Source organism: Cyprinus carpio, chromosome A18 (assembly GCF_018340385.1).
Source record: "Cyprinus carpio isolate SPL01 chromosome A18, ASM1834038v1, whole genome shotgun sequence".
Taxonomy (NCBI): Eukaryota; Metazoa; Chordata; class Actinopteri; order Cypriniformes; family Cyprinidae; genus Cyprinus; species Cyprinus carpio.
Window position 1 is genome coordinate 23,130,173 of NC_056589.1, and position 21,179 is coordinate 23,151,351.

At 35.6% G+C, this 21,179-nt stretch overlaps 1 protein-coding gene across 3 annotated transcripts in view; it reads left to right on the top strand.

The window, feature by feature from the left end:
- LOC109109221 (UPF0606 protein KIAA1549-like) overlaps positions 1–21,179 on the top strand; it is a 55,523-nt gene that overhangs the window by 10,095 nt on the left and 24,249 nt on the right. The window lies entirely within an intron of this gene.

A 21,179-nucleotide genomic window follows, 5' to 3' on the forward strand; every position in this document is an offset into this window, starting at 1 on the left:
TAAATTATTATAGATGATATATCATCTATCTAATGCTCAACTTTTAAGTAGCCTAATCTTTTAAAATACAAATAATTGAATAACACAGTTAAATTAGGGGTATGTGAAATCAAGATTTTTGATCGTGGACGATTGAAATGTCTCCACGATCTGTTGTTGAAGAAATATCAGTTCTGGCGCCTCTGCCTCAATATACTGTACAACTCATCATACATTCACTTCAAATGTTAACTCGGCTGTAGAGTTACACTCACGGGACACTGCACTTTTTTGTGCGATCACAAAAGTACATTATTTGCGTGTGCTTTAAATCCTTGCCGGTTGAACATTTCATTTGTGTGTTGTTCGCACACATGCGTGTGATTTTTTTTTTTTTTTTTTTCTGATAAAAAGTGTGATATGATATTTTTGCCATATCGCCCACCCCTAAGTTAAATGTAATCTTGTCTCAAAATAAATGTCCCATTTTTCATACTGAACATTATGAGGTTGTGATGCCTGAATTCACTTGCAGCATTTAAAACAATAGATTTTCAGTTTACATTGGTTTATATTTATATGTAATAAATTTTAAATAAAATTGTATTCATTTTTTTTATTGGACATTATCTGCTGCTTTGTGTCCACTAGAATTTAATATTGGTGCATTTCCATCTCACATGACTGGAGGAATCATGTAAAAATCATTTAAGGAAAAAGGATTTAAGCGAGTAGAATTTGTAGTTAAGTTCATATTCAGTAAATTCCTCTTCAACATTAAATTCAACATCCTGTGTGGCCAATTTGATTTAAATGTAATCATGAATTGAAAGCGAGCCATTTCTTAACGCTGTAGAGCAGAGATGGACTCAGCAGACATGACCTCAGTCTGATCAATTGAAACAGTCAGAGAAACAGTGTTTTGCCTGACATGACTCTGCTCTGCCTGTGTGCCATGTTAGGTAACACGTTCCAGCCTGATTTTACTCAAAACAAAGCCAGCCTCTCAACCAGATGTGAGGCTGTAAAATTCAGGTGAATTTGACTATTAGTACTTTTTCATTCTGTAAATTTTCTCGGGCATATGCATACAATAACAAGACTGTTCGTGACTTGAGGGAAGCCACTGGTATGCTGTGTTATTTTTCGTTTGTAATTCATAGTAGTTCAATCTGTGGCTCTACATGGGAAATTTCAGTCGTCCAGAGCACTTAGCCTCTGATAAGACAAACAACAGAGCTCTGTTCAGTGTCAGAGGGGCCGATCCCATCCCTTATGTCGCTCTCACATTACTCTTTTTATTTAAATAATTTTTTGGGGGAGAAAGACATAACTTATTTTATTCAGCGAGGATGCATTAAACTGATCAAAAGTGACAGTAAAGACATTTATAATGTTACAAAAGATTCCTGTTACAAATAAATTTCTTTTCCTTTGAACTCTTTCATTCGTCAAAGAATCCTGGTCACAGTTTCCACAAAAAAATTGAGCATCGCATCTGTTTTTATCATAAAAATAATAAAACATGTTGCTTGAGCACCAGATCAGCATATTAGAATGATTTCTGAAGGATGGTGTGATAACTGCTGAAAATGTTGGTTTGTCATCACAGAAATAAATAAAATTTGAATATATGTTCAAATTGTAAATAGTAATAATATTTTACAATATTGCTGTTTTTACTATATTTTTGATCAAATAAATGCACCCTTGGTGAGCATAAGAGAAAAAGCAGCTAGAACATTCTGCAAAATATTTTTATTTGTGTCCCACAGAAAATAAAAATCATACAGGTTTGCAGCATTGAGGTGGGTAAACGAGAAAATAATGTACATTTTTAGGTGAAATAATCCTTTTAAAAGTGATTGGGATATAATACCTGGTTTCCATTTTAAATTGGTGTTATTCTCAGCTTAAATTGAGTTTTTTTTAGTTTACAAAAATATGCAGAAGAATAGACTACAAGCAAGACAGTTGTCTGGCTGAAGGATGTAGTACACAATACTACATGTTGTAAATTGTAAATGTAATATAAGAGAAACCACCTAAAATAACAGCGTCTTCCCTCTATAAATGCATTCTGAGATAAAACAAAAGCCAGCGTAGACTCTTGCTTGATTGTTCGATTAGGCAGCATTCAGGGAGTTTCTGCCAGCGTTAGGCAGAGGCAGTCACGCAATGGGATCAGCTTAAAACAGAAACATGTGTGGGCAAAGGGGATTGAATTAATACCAAAGACCTTTCCTTTGTTTTTTGTTTTTTCTCCTCATTTACCCCTTTTCTCTGGAATAGCAACAGCCAACAAATGAGACTTTCCCTAGAATGAGCCTGGCAAATGGAAGGAAATGACATCATTGGGGAGTTGTAATTGATGTCTCAGTGTTTTCAGCAGTATAGGTTTTGGTTATAGTCTTAGTTGTTGTGTGTTTCACAGCTGCTCTCTTCAAATTAGACTGTGTTAGACTAAAAGTTGCAGTTACGTCACATAAACTGCTCAGTTAAAAAAAAAAAAAAAAAAATTACTAACCTCAAACCTTTGAATGGTAGGCTATATAGGCATTATATGGCAAATTATGTGCCAAAATACCATGGTATTTTAATGTGATGCCACCACTGTACCAAGGGACAGATGATCAGGTTGTTTTGGTTCTGTTTGGGATGGGTTTATTCGGTTATTTCTCCCACTTACCACTGGACATGAATTTAGGGAGGAGCAAATTACATTTGGGTGTGCTAAACTGAATCATTTATATGGCATTGATCTCATTTTCAGCCTCCTTGTGGTTTCAGCCTATAAGACGTCATCCTTTTCACAAAGACAAAGAGAGAAATAGACATACTGACATCAACCGTAATGCTGTTTCTGCCACAGTTACATTTAATTTTAGATCCCTTTGTGTTTTATTTTGAAAGCATTATGCAACACACTTCATCCGTTGTTCATAAAGGAGGTCATCAATCGGTCTTAAGCGTTATTTTATTAGCTGTGTGGCCATGAAGAGCTCAAAATACAGTAGCTCACTGTTTCCTTGTGTGATGATAATTACCTCAATGTCTCTGTAGTTCTTCAACAGCTTCTCTTTTAAACACCTTTTACATGTTTTCCAACAGTTTTAAGCATCAAAGTCATGCCAGCAGCAAAATCAGAGTACGTCCTTTGGTAAATGTGAATCCAATTTTTTTAATCTTGAGATTTCAAATGAAGTTTTGCATTATGTACTTTTCATTTTATCATTGTGTTCTGGGCACTTAATTTTTAAGGCCTGATAAAAGTTTATTGGCTGGTTTTGCCATCATTTTAAGGCCAAAAGACATGTGAGCATACTGCGTTTTGTAATTACTTCCATAAATTAAATTCCATGTGTGCAGACACCATTACATAACAAAACATGCATAAGGGAGTTTGTGCAAATAGAAAGTCCATGTTTTTGTGATCCTCATGAGATTTGAGAACAGATCTTTGCATTAAGATGGTTGGTGCATCAGATGTAGTGTTGTGAATCATGACTACTTTTACTGCTTTATGTTTTATAATAGTTCTGGCATGTGTATTTCTATTGTCACTCTTAATATGTTCCGTGGGGTAATTTTTTTTTTTTTAATCTAAGCATTATGCATGAATGTTAATATTATGCTGTTAATGACCACTGGTTTAAATTAAACTGGTAATTTTATGCATCACTTTTAAATACTTCAAGTAGTTTTTGTCACTGTGCATCCTCTCATTGACATTTACATTTGCATCTGACACGTATCTCTTGGGTAGATCTCGCTGTCTTTGAAAGCGATAGCTCTAACAATTGCCAGACTGCTCATGCATTACACGATTGCATTTCTGTACCAGGTGGCAAAGGGAGTCATTGCCGCACTGTTGTGTGGAGTTGAGGTATTTCCCCTGCTGCCCGTCTGTCGGGCGAGAGGCTGCCTGCCATTACTCACGATAAACACTGCTCATTTATGCTGAAGGTGACCCTCTTACAATTAATTATTGAACTTGTCCGTCAATCAGGAATATTAAGTCTTTATTGTCTTTGCTTTGAATGATTTTAGAGTTTCTGTTGGTGCCATTTTACATCATTTAGCATGGTCCGGCTCGCCCACAAAAGCAACTGTGCAACAAGAACACATTGTTAGAGTACTGGTTGCAATTATCATACTGAAAGAAATATAAGTGTTCTTCATCATTTAGAATGCAATTGATAAAAAAGAAATGATTGATTGGGTGTTGATTTATGTAGAATAATTGTAATATTTTAAATGTTTCATTTCATCATTTCATTTTTTGACTATATTCAGTATAACTCTATAATAACAATATAACCCAAACAGCTATTGTTTATCAAGTAGATTTAAGAAAATACAAAAAAAAAAAAAGCCAGGCATGTTTTTCACATGTTTTTATTTTATTTATATGCATAGAATATTTTAATATATGACAAATTTTTAAATAGTAAGACACAATTTGTTGATCAGTTAATTAGGCTAATTCATTGAAATAGACTATTTAAAATGATTAATGGAACTGAATCAAACTTAAGCGATTTTACTTCTTATTGAGGGTCAGACTATTGTTTTTGCATTGTGATTTAAACTATATTTTATTATCATACTGCAAAGTGTTTGGCAGTACAACAGATCTGGCAAAGACTGAAACTCTAAAACATTTCCAGGACTAAATAAATGTATGCTATTTCATAGTCAGCTGCCACTCTAGCACAATGTCAAATAACACGCTGTCTACCCAACTAGAAATGTCACAGCTCAAAAACAACATAACCCACCTATTTGTTTACTTATATCATTAATAATAGTGGGGTACAGACTGGACTGTTCCACTTTCTGCAGGCTTTTGTTTAACTTAGGACAGAGTCCTCTTTGCTTGTCAATCACAGACTGTGTTACATGACTTTCAGCTATAGTGTTTTTAAAATGGGGTCAACGATCCGTTTTGATTGGCCTAGCACAGAAATGGGTGTTTGTGGCTTTAATGTTTTATTGAATGGCTCCTGAGGGAATAGGGATCTGAGAACAGAAATCTAAATGTCCGAGCACTCATCTGATGAGGTCAGAGGTCAGGCAGTAATCTGTTCCAGTTCTGTCCTGTTCATTAGCTTTAGGCTTGCTCAGTGACCTGAGACATGGTGTATCAACAATTGATGTTTGGTAAAGATAGTTAAACACATTAGTATTCACCCGTGTGCCACAGTAAGACTAATTAATGACTCTCACCTTTCCTCTGAAAGAGACTCGTACATCATACTGTGGATATTTATGATTCCTGTGAGTTTTAGAGCTTTATCAATCATTCAGCTGAAATGGCAGAATAATATTCCTCTAAGTTTGTAGTTTCTTTAGAGCTGTACATCAAGAATCTATTTTGAGTTTTTGGGTCAGTGTGCAGGATACTGTATACCGTGTCGCAATTTGCATTTGCTATATACTAAATAGTAGGAAAGATGAGAATCAATGCGTCCCAAAATCATAATATGATTTTTAAAAGTAAGGTAAGGTTTTTTTTTCTTTTTTTTGTTTTTTTGTGTTTTTCTTTTATGTAGTGTAGATAAATTGCATGTTTTGGAGCTAATATTATCCTTTTCAACTTTTTCAATTAAAGTGAGTTCTTTTTTTAAGCTAAGTTAATTGTATGAACTTAAGGTTAAGTAATAAGGAATTTAAAGCTACTAAATCTAGCTATTATGCAAACATTTGCATGCAGCTTGAGATTAAAAACAGAAAATTCAAGGTAGAGATCACTTGTGAACAGAATATTTATTGGATATTCCAATCAAGGTGTAGTTTTGTTAAATTAATGCAAAAATGTGAATCTGTTATTTAGTTGTGTGTATTCTGGATACATAAAATGGGAGATGTGAAATTGCCCATAGCAAGACTAATTTAAAATGCCATTACCAACACTGAATGATATTAAACACAGCAATACTTCCTGTATCTAATAACAGTGATGCATGTTGCCTCCTGAAGTGGTTTGAGGGATCGAATCGAAATCCTTCTTGAATGCATTTTGGAGGGCATTCACACCTGGTCTTTTCAGTATACAGGACCTTAATTGTAAGCATGGTGAACAGTTCTGGAGAATTTAATGTTTCCCCATTCAAAGAGATAGAACTGGTCTTTTCAGTATACAGGACCTAAATCGTAAGTATAATATATATATATATATATATATATATATATCGTAGATATATATATATATATATATATAGCTATATATATATATATAAATATATATATATATATATAGATATATAATATATCAATATATATATATAAAGATTTTAGTTTTATATATATGAGTTAATATATTTTTATTTTTTTAGTTCAGTTTTATTCATTTTAGTTTTTATTTCAGTCAAGGCAGCATTCTTAAGTTTTTCATCAGATATTTTATTTTATTTTATTTTAGGCTTATTGCAATGAAAACCTTTTTTAATAGTTTAATTTTAGTTAACAATAACAACGCTGAGTTTCAGTGTTCAAGGTGCTTTACCTAAGAGTTTTTCCTCACTGTCATTGTTAAGGTCTAACAACAGTTTCTCTTTCTTCTGTTTCTCTGTTTAGTTGATCATCTGTTTTACACAGCCGCCTGCTTTATAGGGGCTTCAAACACTTGGCTCAGAGCGTTGCAGTGAGTAATGCAGCTTCATAGACTATCAAAGAAGTATGAAGAAGCCCAAACACAGAGCATATTGACCTGATTAATGTAGCATAAGATGTTGTTTCTTTTGTGCATTGCTGTTGTGTTTTATGTTTGATAAAGTCAATCACATAATTAATGCCAAAAAGGAGTTTCTTACTTGCTGCTTCACTGTTGTCACAGATTTTTTATTTTTTTATTTTTTTTGCTTTTTTTTATTTTTTTTAGTGTTGTGTGTGGTTTTATGAGGTTATGGTATTTTATTTTATCTTGTTGTTTTTTTTTTTGTGAGAGTTTTTTATGTGGTGTTGTTGTCTCTTACATCCATGACTTATTTTCCTTTTTGGGGGGATCAAAAGTCTAAATACAGAATTGTGGGTTAACAAGAAGTCTGTATGAAGTCCATGTGTTGGGGGAGATTCTTCATAAGGCTGAGTGATGTCAGTTATTGCTGAGTCACAAATCTGGCTCATGCTTTGAATCTGAGACGTTGTTGAATTAGTACTACCTTTCTATGAATCATATTTAAGTTATGAGTTTCATTATTATGTCTACATGTCTAATCTCTTTTGATCCTTGAGCTGCATTGAATGTTATTTGTTGCAGATGATTGGATGTTCCTGTATTAGCATTTGAATATTGAATTCAGTTTTTTCTTCTATTTTTATGGTAATTTTGAGAAATAACGAGGTAAATAATAGCATATGCATTGACCTAGTTTCTCATTCATCAATGCCACCTTGCAAATCCTCCTAATATATTATATTGATATCTTTGTTGTGGTGTGTATTGATTGTAATGCCACACTACATCTGAAAAAATTCAGCTCAAAATATTGTTTTTGGCATGACATTTGCGTTCATGTATTGGATTATTTACCTTACAATACTGTGAAAGAATAAGTAGGTCTAAATCCATAAAGTGCACCACTTTGCACAATGACCAATTTGGTTTTATTTACATCATTCCTCCTCAAAATAAATGAGGAGGAATAATTTACCTAACCTCCTCAGGGAAAACTAATCTCATCCGAATAGGGCATGAGACTGTTTTTCTCACTCATGCTTCATTAAGAAGCTTCTCATCTTTGCCTTCCATCCTTCATCTCTGAATGGGTCATTTCATTACTGTGCAGCTGCTTCTGAATGCCAGGACAAACACTGCCAGCTTTTATGCCCAACCTCTGCACCCACCGTAAAAAGCAATGCAACTGGAAAGTTTATAAAACGTGTGGTGGAATATAAACCAGACAGGCTGATACTGCTTTCCGGAGTCCTTCTTGAAAGTAGCACGCTTAATTATTTAAATACTCTCCTGTTTTGTTGCCTTGGCACATTCCAAACCTCCTTCACATGTGTGAGATTGTGACTTGGGTAATCGTGACAATTCGACCTATGCAAGAGAAAAAGCCTTGAAGCATCTGTTTGCAATGGCATGATGAAAGTCCTCAGAACTCAAACTGTTTGATGTAACTGTGTGAAATCACGTCCAGTGATCTTACTCTGCATCTGTGTTTTACTCTGCTATTTACTTGTGTGGCTTGATTGACTTAATTTGTTGTCATTAATCAGTCAAGAATCAGTCAAAATCAGTATTTCTCCCAATTACTTAAACTTACTGGTTCAAAGGGTGAATAGGCTTGCACAAAGAGTTTGTGGTAGTTTGTTACAGCAGTGTCTAACAAATAATAAACATTCCATATGTATTTTGTTAAGTGTTTGAGTGTTTTTGGTAGTTTGTTTTGTGGGTGTCTAACAAATAATAAACATTCCATATGTATAATTTTTAAAAGTTTAGAAAGTTTGAAAAGTTTGAAAAGTTTAAGAAAGTTAATAAAGCAAGTAACTAGCATGTCATTAGCATGATTAGCAAAGTTACTAGCATGTTTCTAGGCATGATAAGCTAGTTACTAGCATGTTGCTAGCATAATTAGAAGTTACTAGCATGTGCGCTAGCATTTTCTAGCATGATTAGCAATTGACTAGCATGTCACATTTAGCTGTATTTTTTTTAGCATGATAGCGAGTGACTACGGCATGTCGCTAGCATGTTTCTAGCATGATTAGCAAAGTGACTAGCAGGTCGGGTTAGCATGATTTAGCAAGATTACCAGCATGTCCGCTAGCATGTTTCTAGCATGATTAGCAGTTTGACTATAATGTCGCTAGCATGTTTTTACATGATTAGCGAGTGACTAGCATGTCCGCTAGCAGTTGTTTAGCATGATTAGCGAGTGACTAGCATGTCACTAAGAATGTTTTTTTTAGCATGATTAGCGATAGATGAATAGCATGACTAGCATGTCGCAGTGGCTAGCATGTTTTTAGCATGATTAGCGAGTGACTAGCATGTCGCTAGCATGTTTTTAGCATGATTAGCGAGTGACTAGAAATGTCGCTAGCATGTTTTTTTTCTAGCATGATTAGCAAGTGACTAGCATGTCCCTAGCATGATTAGCAAGTTGCTAGCATGTTGCTAGCATGTTTTCTAGCATGTTTAGCAAAAAGTGACTAGCATGTCGCTAGCATGTTTCTAGCATGATTAGCAAGTGACTAGCATGTCGCTAGCATGTTTTTAGCATGATTAGCGAGTGACTAGGCATGTCGCTAGCATGTTTCTAGCATGATTAGCAAGTGACTAGCATGTTTTTTAGCATGATTATCCAGGGTGACTAGCATGTCCGCTAGCATGTTTTTTTCTAGCATGATTAGCAAGTGATTAGCATGTTTTTAGCATGATTAGCGAGTGACTAGCATGTCGCTAGCATGTTTTTAGCTTTGATTAGCGAGTGAGTGACTAGCAATGTCATCATAGCATGTTTCTATCATGCATGATTAGCAAGTGACTAGCATGTCACTGAGCATGATTTTTAGCATGATTAGCGAGTGACTAGAATGTCGCTAGCATGTTTCTAGCATGATTAGCTAGTGACTAGCATGTCACTAGCATGATTAGCAAGTTACTAGCATGTCGCTAGATGTTTTAGCATGTTAGCAAGTGACTAGCATGTCGCTAGCATGTTTCTAGCATGATTAGCAAGTGACTAGCATGTTTTTAGCATGATTAGCGATTGACAAAGCATGTCGCTAGCATGTTCTAGCATGATTAGCAAGTGACTAGCATGTCGATATCAAAGCATGTTTCTCTAGCATGATTAGCAAGTGACTAGCATGTCACTAGCATGTTTTTAGCATGATTAGCGGTTGACTAGCATGTCGCTAGCATGTTTTTAGCATGATTAGCAAGTGACTAGCATGTCACTAGCATGATTAGCAAGTTACTAGCATGTCGCTATTATGTTTCTAGCATGATTAGCACTGTGACTAAGCATGTATGTTGTACCATGATTAGCAAGTTACTAGCATGTTGCTAGCATGATTAGCAAGTGACTAGCATGTGGTTAGCATGATTCTAGCATGTTGTAAGCATGATTAGCAAGTGACTAGCATGTCCCTAGTATGATTAAGATAGATAAATAGAAATAGTCAGATGATAGATAGATAGATAGAAATAGTCAGATGATAGATAGATAGATAGATAGATAGATTAGAAATATTAGATAGATGAGTTTGAATGAGTTTAAATGGATTAGAAATAGTACATAGAAGCGAAGCTTGATTGAGTCTAATGGGCTTCAGTTTGTTTAGATTTGAATTTTGACAGTTGGAGCTTGGCTCATCTGAACATTCCGTCAATGAAAGTCTATGGGATTTTTATGATTTTTAATCTTCATTTTTATGAAAACCATAAGTCTGATCAGTTAGAAAAGATATAGCACACCCGGCGAGATCAGTCTGAAGAGCTGGGCTGAGTTTGGAGTCTGTAGAGTTAAAGCTCTAGGAGGAGTTAGAGTTGAGAAATTTTAGTCTCAGAAAAAGAAATTATAAATCTGATAATGAAAGTTGTTTTTGAAAAGTTTTGAGTTTTATTGTGTTAGAATGGAATGTTAGTTTGAAAAGTTTAGAAAGTTTGAAAAGTTTTTTTGAAAAGTTTAAGAAGAAGTTTGAAGTGAGTAGCAAGTTTAGCATGAAGCAAGTGACTAGCATGTCATTAGCATGATTAGCAAAGTTACTAGCATGATTCTAGCATGATAAGCTAGTTACTAGCATGTTGCTAGCACTGATTAGCAAGTTATTAGCATGTCGCTAGCATGTTTCTAGCATGATTAGCAATTGACTAGCATGTCACTAGCATGTTTTTAGCATGATTAGCGAGTGACTAGCATGTCGCTAGCATGTTTCTAGCATGATTTAGCAAGTGACTAGCATGTCACTAGCATGTTTTTAGCATGATTAGTGAGTGACTAGCATGTCGCTAGCATGTTTCTAGCATGATTAGCAAGTGACTAGCATGTCGCTAGCATGATTAGCAAGTGACTAGCTTTTCGCTAGCATGTTTCTAGCATGATTAGCAAGTGACTAGCATGTCGCTAGCATGTTTTCTAGCATGATTAGCAAGTGACTAGCATGTCACTAGCATTTTTTTATCATGATTAGCGATTTACTAGCATGTCGCTAGCATGTTTCTAGCATGATTAGCAAGTGACTATGTCGCTAGCATGTTTCTAGCATGATTAGCAAGTGACTAGCATGTTTTTAGCATGATTAGCGTGAACTAGCATGTCGCTAGCATGTTTTTAGCATGATTATAGCACAGTGTGACTAGCATGTCACTAGCATGTTTTTAGCATGATTAGCGATTGACTAGCATGTTTCTAGCATGATTAGCAAGTGACTAGCATGTCACTAGCATGATTAGCAAGTTACTAGCATGTTGCTAGCATGTTTTTAGCATGATTAGCAAGTGACTAGCATGTCGCTAGCATGTTTTTAGCATGATTAGTGAGTGACTAGCATGTCGCTAGCATTTTTTTAGCATGATTTAGCGAGTGACTAGCATGTCGCTAGCATGTTTCTAGCATGATTAGCAAGTGACTATTAGCATGCATGTTAGCATGATTTAGAAGTTACTAGCACGTCACCTAGCATGTTTCTAGCATGATTAGCGAGTGACTAGCATGTCGCTAGCATGTTTTTAGCATGATTAGCGAGTGACTAGCATGTCGCTAGCATGTTTCTAGCATGATTAGCGAGTGACTAGCATGTCGCTAGCATGTTTTTTAGCATGATTACCAAGTGACTAGCATGTCACTAGCATGTTTTTAGCATGATTAGCAAGTGACTAGCATGTCGCTAGCATGTTTTTAGCATGATTTAGCGAGTTACTAGCATGTCGCTAGCATGTTTCTAGCATGATTAGCAAGTGACTAGCATGTCGCTAGCATGATTAGCAATTTATTAGCATGTCGACTAGCATGTTTCTAGCATGATTAGCAAATGACTAGCATGTCGCTAGCATGTTTCTAGCATGATTAGCAAGTGACTAGCATGTCACTAGCATGTTTTTATCATGATTAGCGAGTGACTAGCATAGATAGACTAGCATGATTTCTCGCATGCATGTTTTAGCATGATAGTGACTGAGCATGTCGCTAGCATAGATATGTAGCATGATTATAGCATTGATAGCATAGTAGCTAGCATGTTTTTTAGCATGATAGCGATTGACTAGCATGTCGCTAGCATGTTTCTAGCATGATTAGCATGATACTAGCATGTCACTACCATGATTAGCAAAGTAGACTAGCATGTCAGCTAGCATGATTAGTCAAAGACTAGCATGTGTCTAGCATGATTAGCATGTTGTTAGCATGTTTTACATGAGATGACTAGATGTCGCTAGCATGATAGATAGATAGATAAAGCATAGAAATAGATATCGTCAGATGATAGATAGATAATAGATAGATAGATAGATAGATAGATAGATAGATAATAGAGACAGATAGATAATAGATAGATAGATAGATAGATAGATAGATAGATAGTCAGGAGAATAGATAGATAGATAGATAGATAGATAGATAGATAGATAGATAGAAATAGTCAGACGATAGATAGATAGATAGATAGATAGATAGATAGATAGATAGATAGATAGAAATATTAGATAGATGAGCTTAAATGGGTTTAAATTGATTAGAAATAGTACATAGAAGGGAAGCTTGATTGAGTCTAATGGGCTTCAGTTTGTTTAGATTTGAATTTTGACAGTTGGAGCTTGGCTCATCTGAACATTCCGTCAATGAAAGTCTATGGGATTTTTATGATTTTTAATCTTCATTTTCATGAAAACCCTAAGTCTGATAAGTTAGAAAAGATATAGCACACTCCGTGAGATCAGTCTGAATAGCTAGTCTGAGTTTGGAGTCTGTAGAGTTAAAGCTTTAGGAGGAGTTAGTCAGAAATTTTAGTCTCAGAAAAAGAATAACAATAAATATGATAAGTTAGTTCGTCAAGACAAACTTTAAGTTGGCTTGAGAAAGCCTTGAGCCAAAAAGTTTGAAAAGTTTGAAAAGTTGAAAAGTCTTGAAAAGTTTGCTTGAGTTAAAAGTTTCAAAAGTTTTAGAAGAAATTTTTAATAAAGTTTGTGTTTATAAGCATGTTCTAATGAAAAGCCTAGGATTAGCAAAAGCTTCGAGTTAGCATTAAACTGCTAGCATGATAAGCATAGTTACTAGCATTTTTTTAGCATGATTGCTAAAAGATTAGCATGTCACTAGCATGTTTCTAGCATGATTAGAAAGTGACTAGCAAATGTGGCTAGCATGGTGAAATATAAGATGAAATTAGCAAGTTTAGCATGTTCCCTAGCATGATTAGCATATGTTGTCATTAGCATGTGACTAGCATGTTTCTAGCCATGATTAGCAAGTGACTAGTATGTTACTAGCATGTTTTTAGCATGTTTAGCAAGTGACTAGCATGTCGCTATGCAGTTTTAGCATGATTAGCAAGTGACTAGCATGATCGCTAGCATGTTTCTAGCATGATTAGCTATCCTGTGACTAGCATGTGTCGCAAATAGCATGTCACTAGCATGATTAGCCAAGTGACTAGCATGTTTGCTAGCATGTTTCTAGCATGATTGACATAGGACTGAGCATGTTCACTGCATGATTAGCATAGTCACTAGCATGTTTTTAGCATGATTTGTAGCTGACTAGCATGTCGACTAGCATGTTTCTAGCATGATTAGCAGTGACTAGGGTCGCTAGCATGTTTCTAGCATGATTAGCAAGTACTAGTTTTGCTAGCATGTTTAACTAGCATGATTAGCAAAGTGACTAGCAGTCGCTAGCATGTTTTTAGCATGATTTAGCAAGTGACTAGCATGTTTGCTAGGGTTTCTAGCATGATTTCAAGTGACTAACGTGACTAGCATGTTGCTAGCATGATTAGCAAGTGACTAGCATGTCGCTAGCATGTTTCTAGCATGATTAGCAAGTGACTAGCATGTCGCTAGCATTTTTCTAGCATGATTAGCAAGTTACTAGCATGTCGCTAGCATGTTTGCTAGCATGATTAGCAAGTTTACTAGCATATATAGCATGTTGTTAGCATGATTAGCAAGTGATAGCATGTCGCTAGCATGTTTTAGCATGATTAGCACCTGACTAGCTTGTGCTAGCATGTTTTTAGCATGATTAGCAAGTGCCTAGCATGTCGCTAGCATGATTTTTAGCATGTTTAGCATGTCGCTAGCATGTTTCTAGCATGATTAGCAAGTGATTAGCATGTCGCTAGCATGTTTCTAGCATGATTAGCAAGTGACTAGCATTGTCGCTAGCATGTTTAGCTAGCATGATTAGCATGTGACTAGCATGTCGCTAGCATGTTTTTAGCATGATTAGCAAGTGACTAGCATGTCGCTAGCATGTTTTCTAAGACTAGTAGATTAGCATGGTTTTTACTAGCATGTAGGAGTTAGCTAGCATGTTTCTATAGCATGTTTTTAGCAGTGTGACTAGCATGTCAGCTAGCCATAGCATGATTAGATAGTGACTAGCATGTCACTAGCATGTTTTTAGCATGTTGTCTAGCTAATGGATACTAGGGTGATAGCATGGTTGCTAGTTTTTTTGAAAGATAAATAAATAGCATAGAAGCTAGATAGTGAGTAGCAGATAGACTTTAGCATGTTGCTAGCATGTTTGCTAGCAGTCTGCTAGATAGATGATTAGCCAGATGGTTACTAGCATGTCGCTAGCATGATTAGCATGATAGCATATGTTGTTTAGCAATGTCACTAGCATGTTTAGAAATGTGTTTTTATTTTATGATTAGCTATTTCTAGCATACAGTCACTAGCAAGTCTAGCATAGATTGTAGCAAGATAAGTGTTGCTAGCATGATGTTTAGAATGATATAGATGATTAGTTTAGTTAGCCTAGCATGTTGCTAGCATGCATAGATTAGATTAGATAGTTTTTAGTAGCATGATTATAGATGATAGAATAGATAGATAGATGTTATAGCAGATAAATTTATAGTATAGCTGAGATGATTAGATAGATAGATGTCGCTAGCAGTTTCTAGAATGAGTAGAGATAGATAGAAGATACATTAGATAGATAGTTTTGAGGCATAGATAGATAGAAGATAGATAGATAGATAGATAGATAGATATATAGAAAAGATAGTTAGATAGATCTACAAAGTAATAAGTATTTAGTTTGTTGTATAGTTTGGTAGTTAGATTGGTTTCTAATATAGCTACTAATTAATATAACATAATAGTGGACCATTTAATATTAATGAATAGATAGATAGATAGATAGATAGATGAGTTCTGAATGAGATTTGAATAGATTAGTAATAGTACATAGAAGGAAGGTCTTATTGAGTCTAAATTAGCTTTAGTGTGTTTAGATTTGAATTTTTGACAGTTGGATTTTACGGAATGTTCAGATGAGCAGATTCTCTTTCAATGAAAGTCTATGGAATTTTTATGATTTTTAATCTTCATTTTTATGAAAACCGTAAGTCCAATCAGTTAGCAAAAAGATATAGCACACCCATGAGAGATCAGTCTGAAGAGCTGGGCTGAGTTTGGAGTCTGTAGAGTTAAAGCTCTAGGAGGAGTTAGAGTCAAAATTTTTAGTCTCAGAAGAATAATAATAATAATAATGTTTAAATAGATAAAAAAGTTCGTCAAGCAAACTTTAAGTTGGCTTGAGAAAGCCTAGACAAACAGAAAGTTTGAAAAGTTTTAACAGAAAGTTTGAAAAGTTTGAAAAGTTTGAAAAGAGAAAAGTTTGAAAAGTTGAAAAGCAGTTTGACTAGCATGTTTTAGCATGATTAGCAAGTTACTAGCATGTTGACTAGCATGTCACTAGCATGATTAGCAAAGTTACTAGCATGGTTCTAGCATGATAGCTAGTTTACTAGCATGTTGCTAGCATGATTAGCGAGTGACTAGCATTTCGCTAGCATGTTTCTAGCATGAGTTAGCAAGTGACTAGCATGTCGCTAGCATGTTTTAAGCATGATTAGCAAGTGACTAGCATGGTTTTTAGCATGATTAGCGAGTGACTAGCATGTCGCTAGCATGTTATGTAGCATGATTAGCGAGTGACTAGCATGTCACTAGCATGTTTTTAGCATGATTAGCAAGTGACTAGCATGTCGCTAGCATGTTTCTAGCATGATTAGCGAGTGACTAGCATGTCGCTAGCATGTTTCTAGCATGATTAGCGAAGACTAGCATGTCGCTAGCATGTTTTTAGCATGATTAGCAAGTGACTAGCATGTCGCTATGTTTTTTAGCATGATTAGCAAGTTGACTAGCATGATTAGCATGTTTAGCATGGACTAGCATGATTAGCAAGTGACTAGCATGTCGCTAGCATGTTTCTAGCATAGATTAGTCAGTGACTAGCATGTTGCTAGCACGAGCATGATTAGCAAGTGACTAGCATGTCGCTAGCATGTTTCTAGCATGATTAGCAAGTGACTAGCATGTCGCTAGCATGTTTTTAGCATGATTAGTAGCAAGTGACTAGCATGATTATCGTGACTAGCATGTCGCTAGCATGTTTCTAGCATGATTAGCAAGTTACTAGCATGTCGCTAGCATAGCATGTTTTTTAGCATGATTAGCTAAGTGACTAGCATGTCGCTAGCATGCATAGCATGATTAGCAAGTGACTAGCATGTCGCTAGCATGATTTTTTAGCATGATCATAGCGAGTTGACTAGCATGTCGCTAGCATGTTTCTAGCATGATTAGCAAGTGACTAGCATGTTGTCATGCTAGCATGATTTTTTAGCATGATTAGCAAGTGACTAGCATGCCGCTAGCATTTTTTAACATGATTAGCAAGTGACTAGCATGTCACTAGCATGATTTCTAGCATGATTAGCAAGTGACTAGCATGTCGCTAGCATGCTTTTTTTTAGCATGATTAGCAAGTGGACTAGCATGTTTTTAGCATGATTAGCAAGTGACTAGCATGTCGCTAGCATGTTTCTAGCATGATTAGCAAGTGACTAGCATGTCACTAGCATGATTTTTAGCATGATTAGCGAGTGACTAGCATGTCGCTAGCATTTTTTAGCATGATTAGCGAGTGACTAGCATGTAGCTAGCATAGCATGTTTCTAGCATGATTAGCAAGTGCCTAGCATGTAGCAAGTTACTAGCATGTCGCTAGCATGTTTTTTCTAGCATGATTAGCAAGTGACTAGCATGTCGCTAGCATGTTTCTAGCATGATTAGCAAAGTGACTAGCATGTTTCTAGGATGTTTTAGCATGAGCATGACTAGCATGACTAGCTTGCATGTTTCTAGCATGATTAGCAAGTGACTAGCATGTCGCTAGCATGTTTCTAGCATGATTAGCAAGTGACTAGCATGTCGCTAGCATGTTTCTAGCATGATTAGCAAGTTACTAGCATGTAGCTAGCATGTTTTTAGCATGATTAGCAAGTGACTAGCATGTAACTAGCATGTTAGATAGTGATAGAAGTTACTAGCATGTCGCTAGCATGTTTCTAGCATGATTAGCAGAGTGACTAGCATGTCGCTAGATAGAGCAGATTAGCATAGTGACTAGCATAGTAGATAGCATAGATAGATAGATGATAGATAGCATAGATAGCATGTGATAGATAGATAGATAGCATGTAGATAGATAGATAGATAGATAGATGTAGATAGATAGATAGATAGATAGATAGATTAGCAGATAGATAGCATAGATAGATAGATAGATATTAGATTAGATGACTAGCATGTCGCTAGATAGATAGCATGATAGATAGATAGATACTAGATAGATAGCTAGATAGATAGATAGATAGATAGATAGTGATAGCATAGATAGATAAGAGATAGATAGATAGATAGATGATAGATAGATAGATAGATAGATAGATAGATAGATAGATAGATAGATTAGATAGATGATAGATAGATAGATAGATAAGATAGATAGATAGCTAGATAGATAGAGATAGATAGATAGATAGATAGATAGATAGATAGATAGATAGAGACAGATAGATAGATAGATAGATAGATAGATAGATAGATAGATAGATAGATAGATAGATAGAAAGATAGTTAGATAGATAGATGATAGATAGATAGATAGATAGATAGATAGATAGATAGATAGATAGATAGATAGATAGATAGATAGATAGATGAGTTTGAATGAGTTTGAATGGGTTAGTAATAGTACATAGAAGGGAAGTCTGATTGAGTCTAATGGGCTTCAGTTTGTTTAGATTTGAATTTTTGACAGTTGGAGTTTACGGAATGTTCAGGTGAGCAGAGGCTTTTCAATGAAAGTCTATGGGATTTTTATGATTTTTAATCTTCATTTTTATGAAAACCGTAAGTCCAATCAGTCTAAAAAGATATAGCGCACCCGGCGAGATCAGTCTGAAGAGCTGGGCTGAGTTTGGAGTCTGTAGAGTTAAAGCTCTAGGAGGAGTAGCAGTCAGAAATTTTAGTCTCAGAAAAAGAATAATAATAATAACTAGAATGTAAAGTTAGTGAACTAACTTTATAACTAGAAGGTAATGTTGGCTTGGCCTTGGGCCAAAAGAGCCACTGTACTTGTGTGTCCAACCTTCTTGAGCTGCCTTGGTGGAAAAAAAAAAACGTTCAACTGTATTTTTCTATGGACCCTTGCTGTTTTCTCTTCCAATAAAAAGCATTGGCTATGACAACAGTTTCAACAGGTTTGGCTAGCTGTATGCAAAATAAGTCATGCCTTTTTTCCCCCTGTTTGCTATTTCTCAGTCCTCTAACTGAAGTGTTGTAGGCAACAACACAGAAGGTAAAAGAAACAATGTGGTTTAAGTCAAGGTGAAAATTGATATGAAAATAGATAAGTAATATAGTTTCTTTTCTTCACTTTATGTGTGATAACTTGAGAAATATGTTGTCAATACTATTAAAATAAGAGAAAAAAAACGTAATGGTACTTAGGGGATTACAGTTTTTGCATAAATACTATATTGGGCTTTATTAAAGTTTATGAAAATAGAATGCATGTATATGCATTTATATTTTATGCACATAAATGGAACATTTTAAAATCTGTGAACATATATTGAAGTATTTTCTATCCTGTGGCGCCATCGTGTGGGACAACATTAGCATTGTGGCCTTCATTTCTGAACAACATCATTATGAAAGGGGCCAATATTTTATGAATGATTACAAATATTTAATGATTAGTTCACTGATAATATACCCACATTAAAATCGAATTTACTGATTCTGTATCTTATTTCATGCTTTAAGAGTTTATTTTTCAACTTACATTTTTAAGCAGTGATGAATGATAACTATGTGAGTTGCTAAATTGTATTTTGCAATAATAATACATAAACTATATAATGGTGACAAAATTACAACAGTTATTGTTTTCAATAATATTTACTATTGACAATACAAAATATAGACATACAAAAAAAAAAGCTGCCAAGACGAATGATTTGTCCGTTCTTGCAGCGAAAAGCCAGAATCAGCGTCCTCTGTAACTCGAGAGATCGATGCAATGTCTTTTTCTGGCCTAAGACAAAAAAATATCTCACCAGCACTCATTTTAATGTCTATAATATATTCTTCTAATTGTTTTGTACTGATTCGCTGGAGTGTTTTAATGTAAAAGGCTGTAGTTTCAGTATGTAGACCTTTTTCCCCATGACAGTGTTGAAGTCTCGAGCCGTCAGATAGTCTGCTGCAAATCATTCAATTTCACAATTTACCAGCTCACAAAAATCTGAATTTAGCCGATGGTGTATTCTAATGGGTGGACTGTGTGCAATCGCTGTAATATTTTATTTTTAAAAGGTCTTAAACAGGAATAAAGTCGTTTGTTGTGAGGTCGTTGTGAAGCCCCGTGGTCTCGCGTTGTCAAAATAGATGACGCAAATCCTTCATTTTCCACACTTCAACAGCTGAAAAACACCAACTTTTAGCTCTTGGTTTCTTCTAATGGGTGGATTGTGTGCAATCGCTGTAATATTTTATTTTTAAAAGGTCTTAAACAGGAATAAAGTCGTTTGTTGTGAGGTCGTTGTGAAGCCGCGCGGTCTCGCGTTGTCAAAATAGATGACGCAAATCGTTCATTTTCAAACTTCAACAGCTGAAAAACACCCACTTTTAGCTCTTGGTTTGTTCTAATGGGTGGATTGTGTGCAATCGCTGTAATATTTTATTTTTAAAAGGTCTTAAACAAGAATAAATTCGTTTCTTGTGAGCTCGTAGTGCGAGTGCAGGAGAAGCCGCGCCGCCTCGCGCTGTCAAAAGAGCTGACGCAAATCGTTCATTTTCAAACTTCAACAGCTGAAAAACACCCACTTTTAGCTCTTGGTTTGTTCTAATGGGTGGATTGTGTGCAATCGCTGTAATATTTTATTTTTATAAGGTCTTAAACAAGAATAAATTCGTTTCTTGTGAGCTCGTAGTGCGAGTGCAGGAGAAGCCGCGCAGTCTCGCGCTGTCAAAAGAGCTGACGCAAATCCTTCATTTTCCACACTTCAACAGCTGAAAAACACCCACTTTTAGCTCTTGGTTTGTTCTAATGGGTGGATTGTGTGCAATCGCTGTAATATTTTATTTTTAAAAGGTCTTAAACAGGAATAAATTCGTTTCTTGCGAGCTCGTTGTGTCACTGCACGAGAAGCCGCGCCGTCTCGCGCTGTCAAAAGAGCTGACGCAAATCGTTCATTTTCAAACTTCAACAGCTGAAAAACACCCACTTTTAGCTCTTGGTTTGTTCTAATGGGTGGATTGTGTGCAATCGCTGTAATATTTTATTTTTAAAAGGTCTTAAACAAGAATAAATTTGTTTTTTGCGAGCTCGTTGTGTCATTGCACGAGAAGCCGCGCCGTCTCGCGCTGTCAAAAGAGCTGACGCAAATCGTTCATTTTCAAACTTCAACAGCTGAAAAACACCCAATTTTAGCTCTTGGTTTGTTCTAATGGGTGGATTGTGTAAAATCGCTGTAATATTTTATTTTTATAAGGTCTTAAACAAGAATAAATTCGTTTCTTGTGAGCTCGTAGTGCGAGTGCAGGAGAAGCCGCGCGGGCTCGCGCTGTCAAAAGAGCTGACGCAAATCGTTCATTTTCAAACTTCAACAGCTGAAAAACACCATCTTTTACCTCTTGGTTTGTTCTA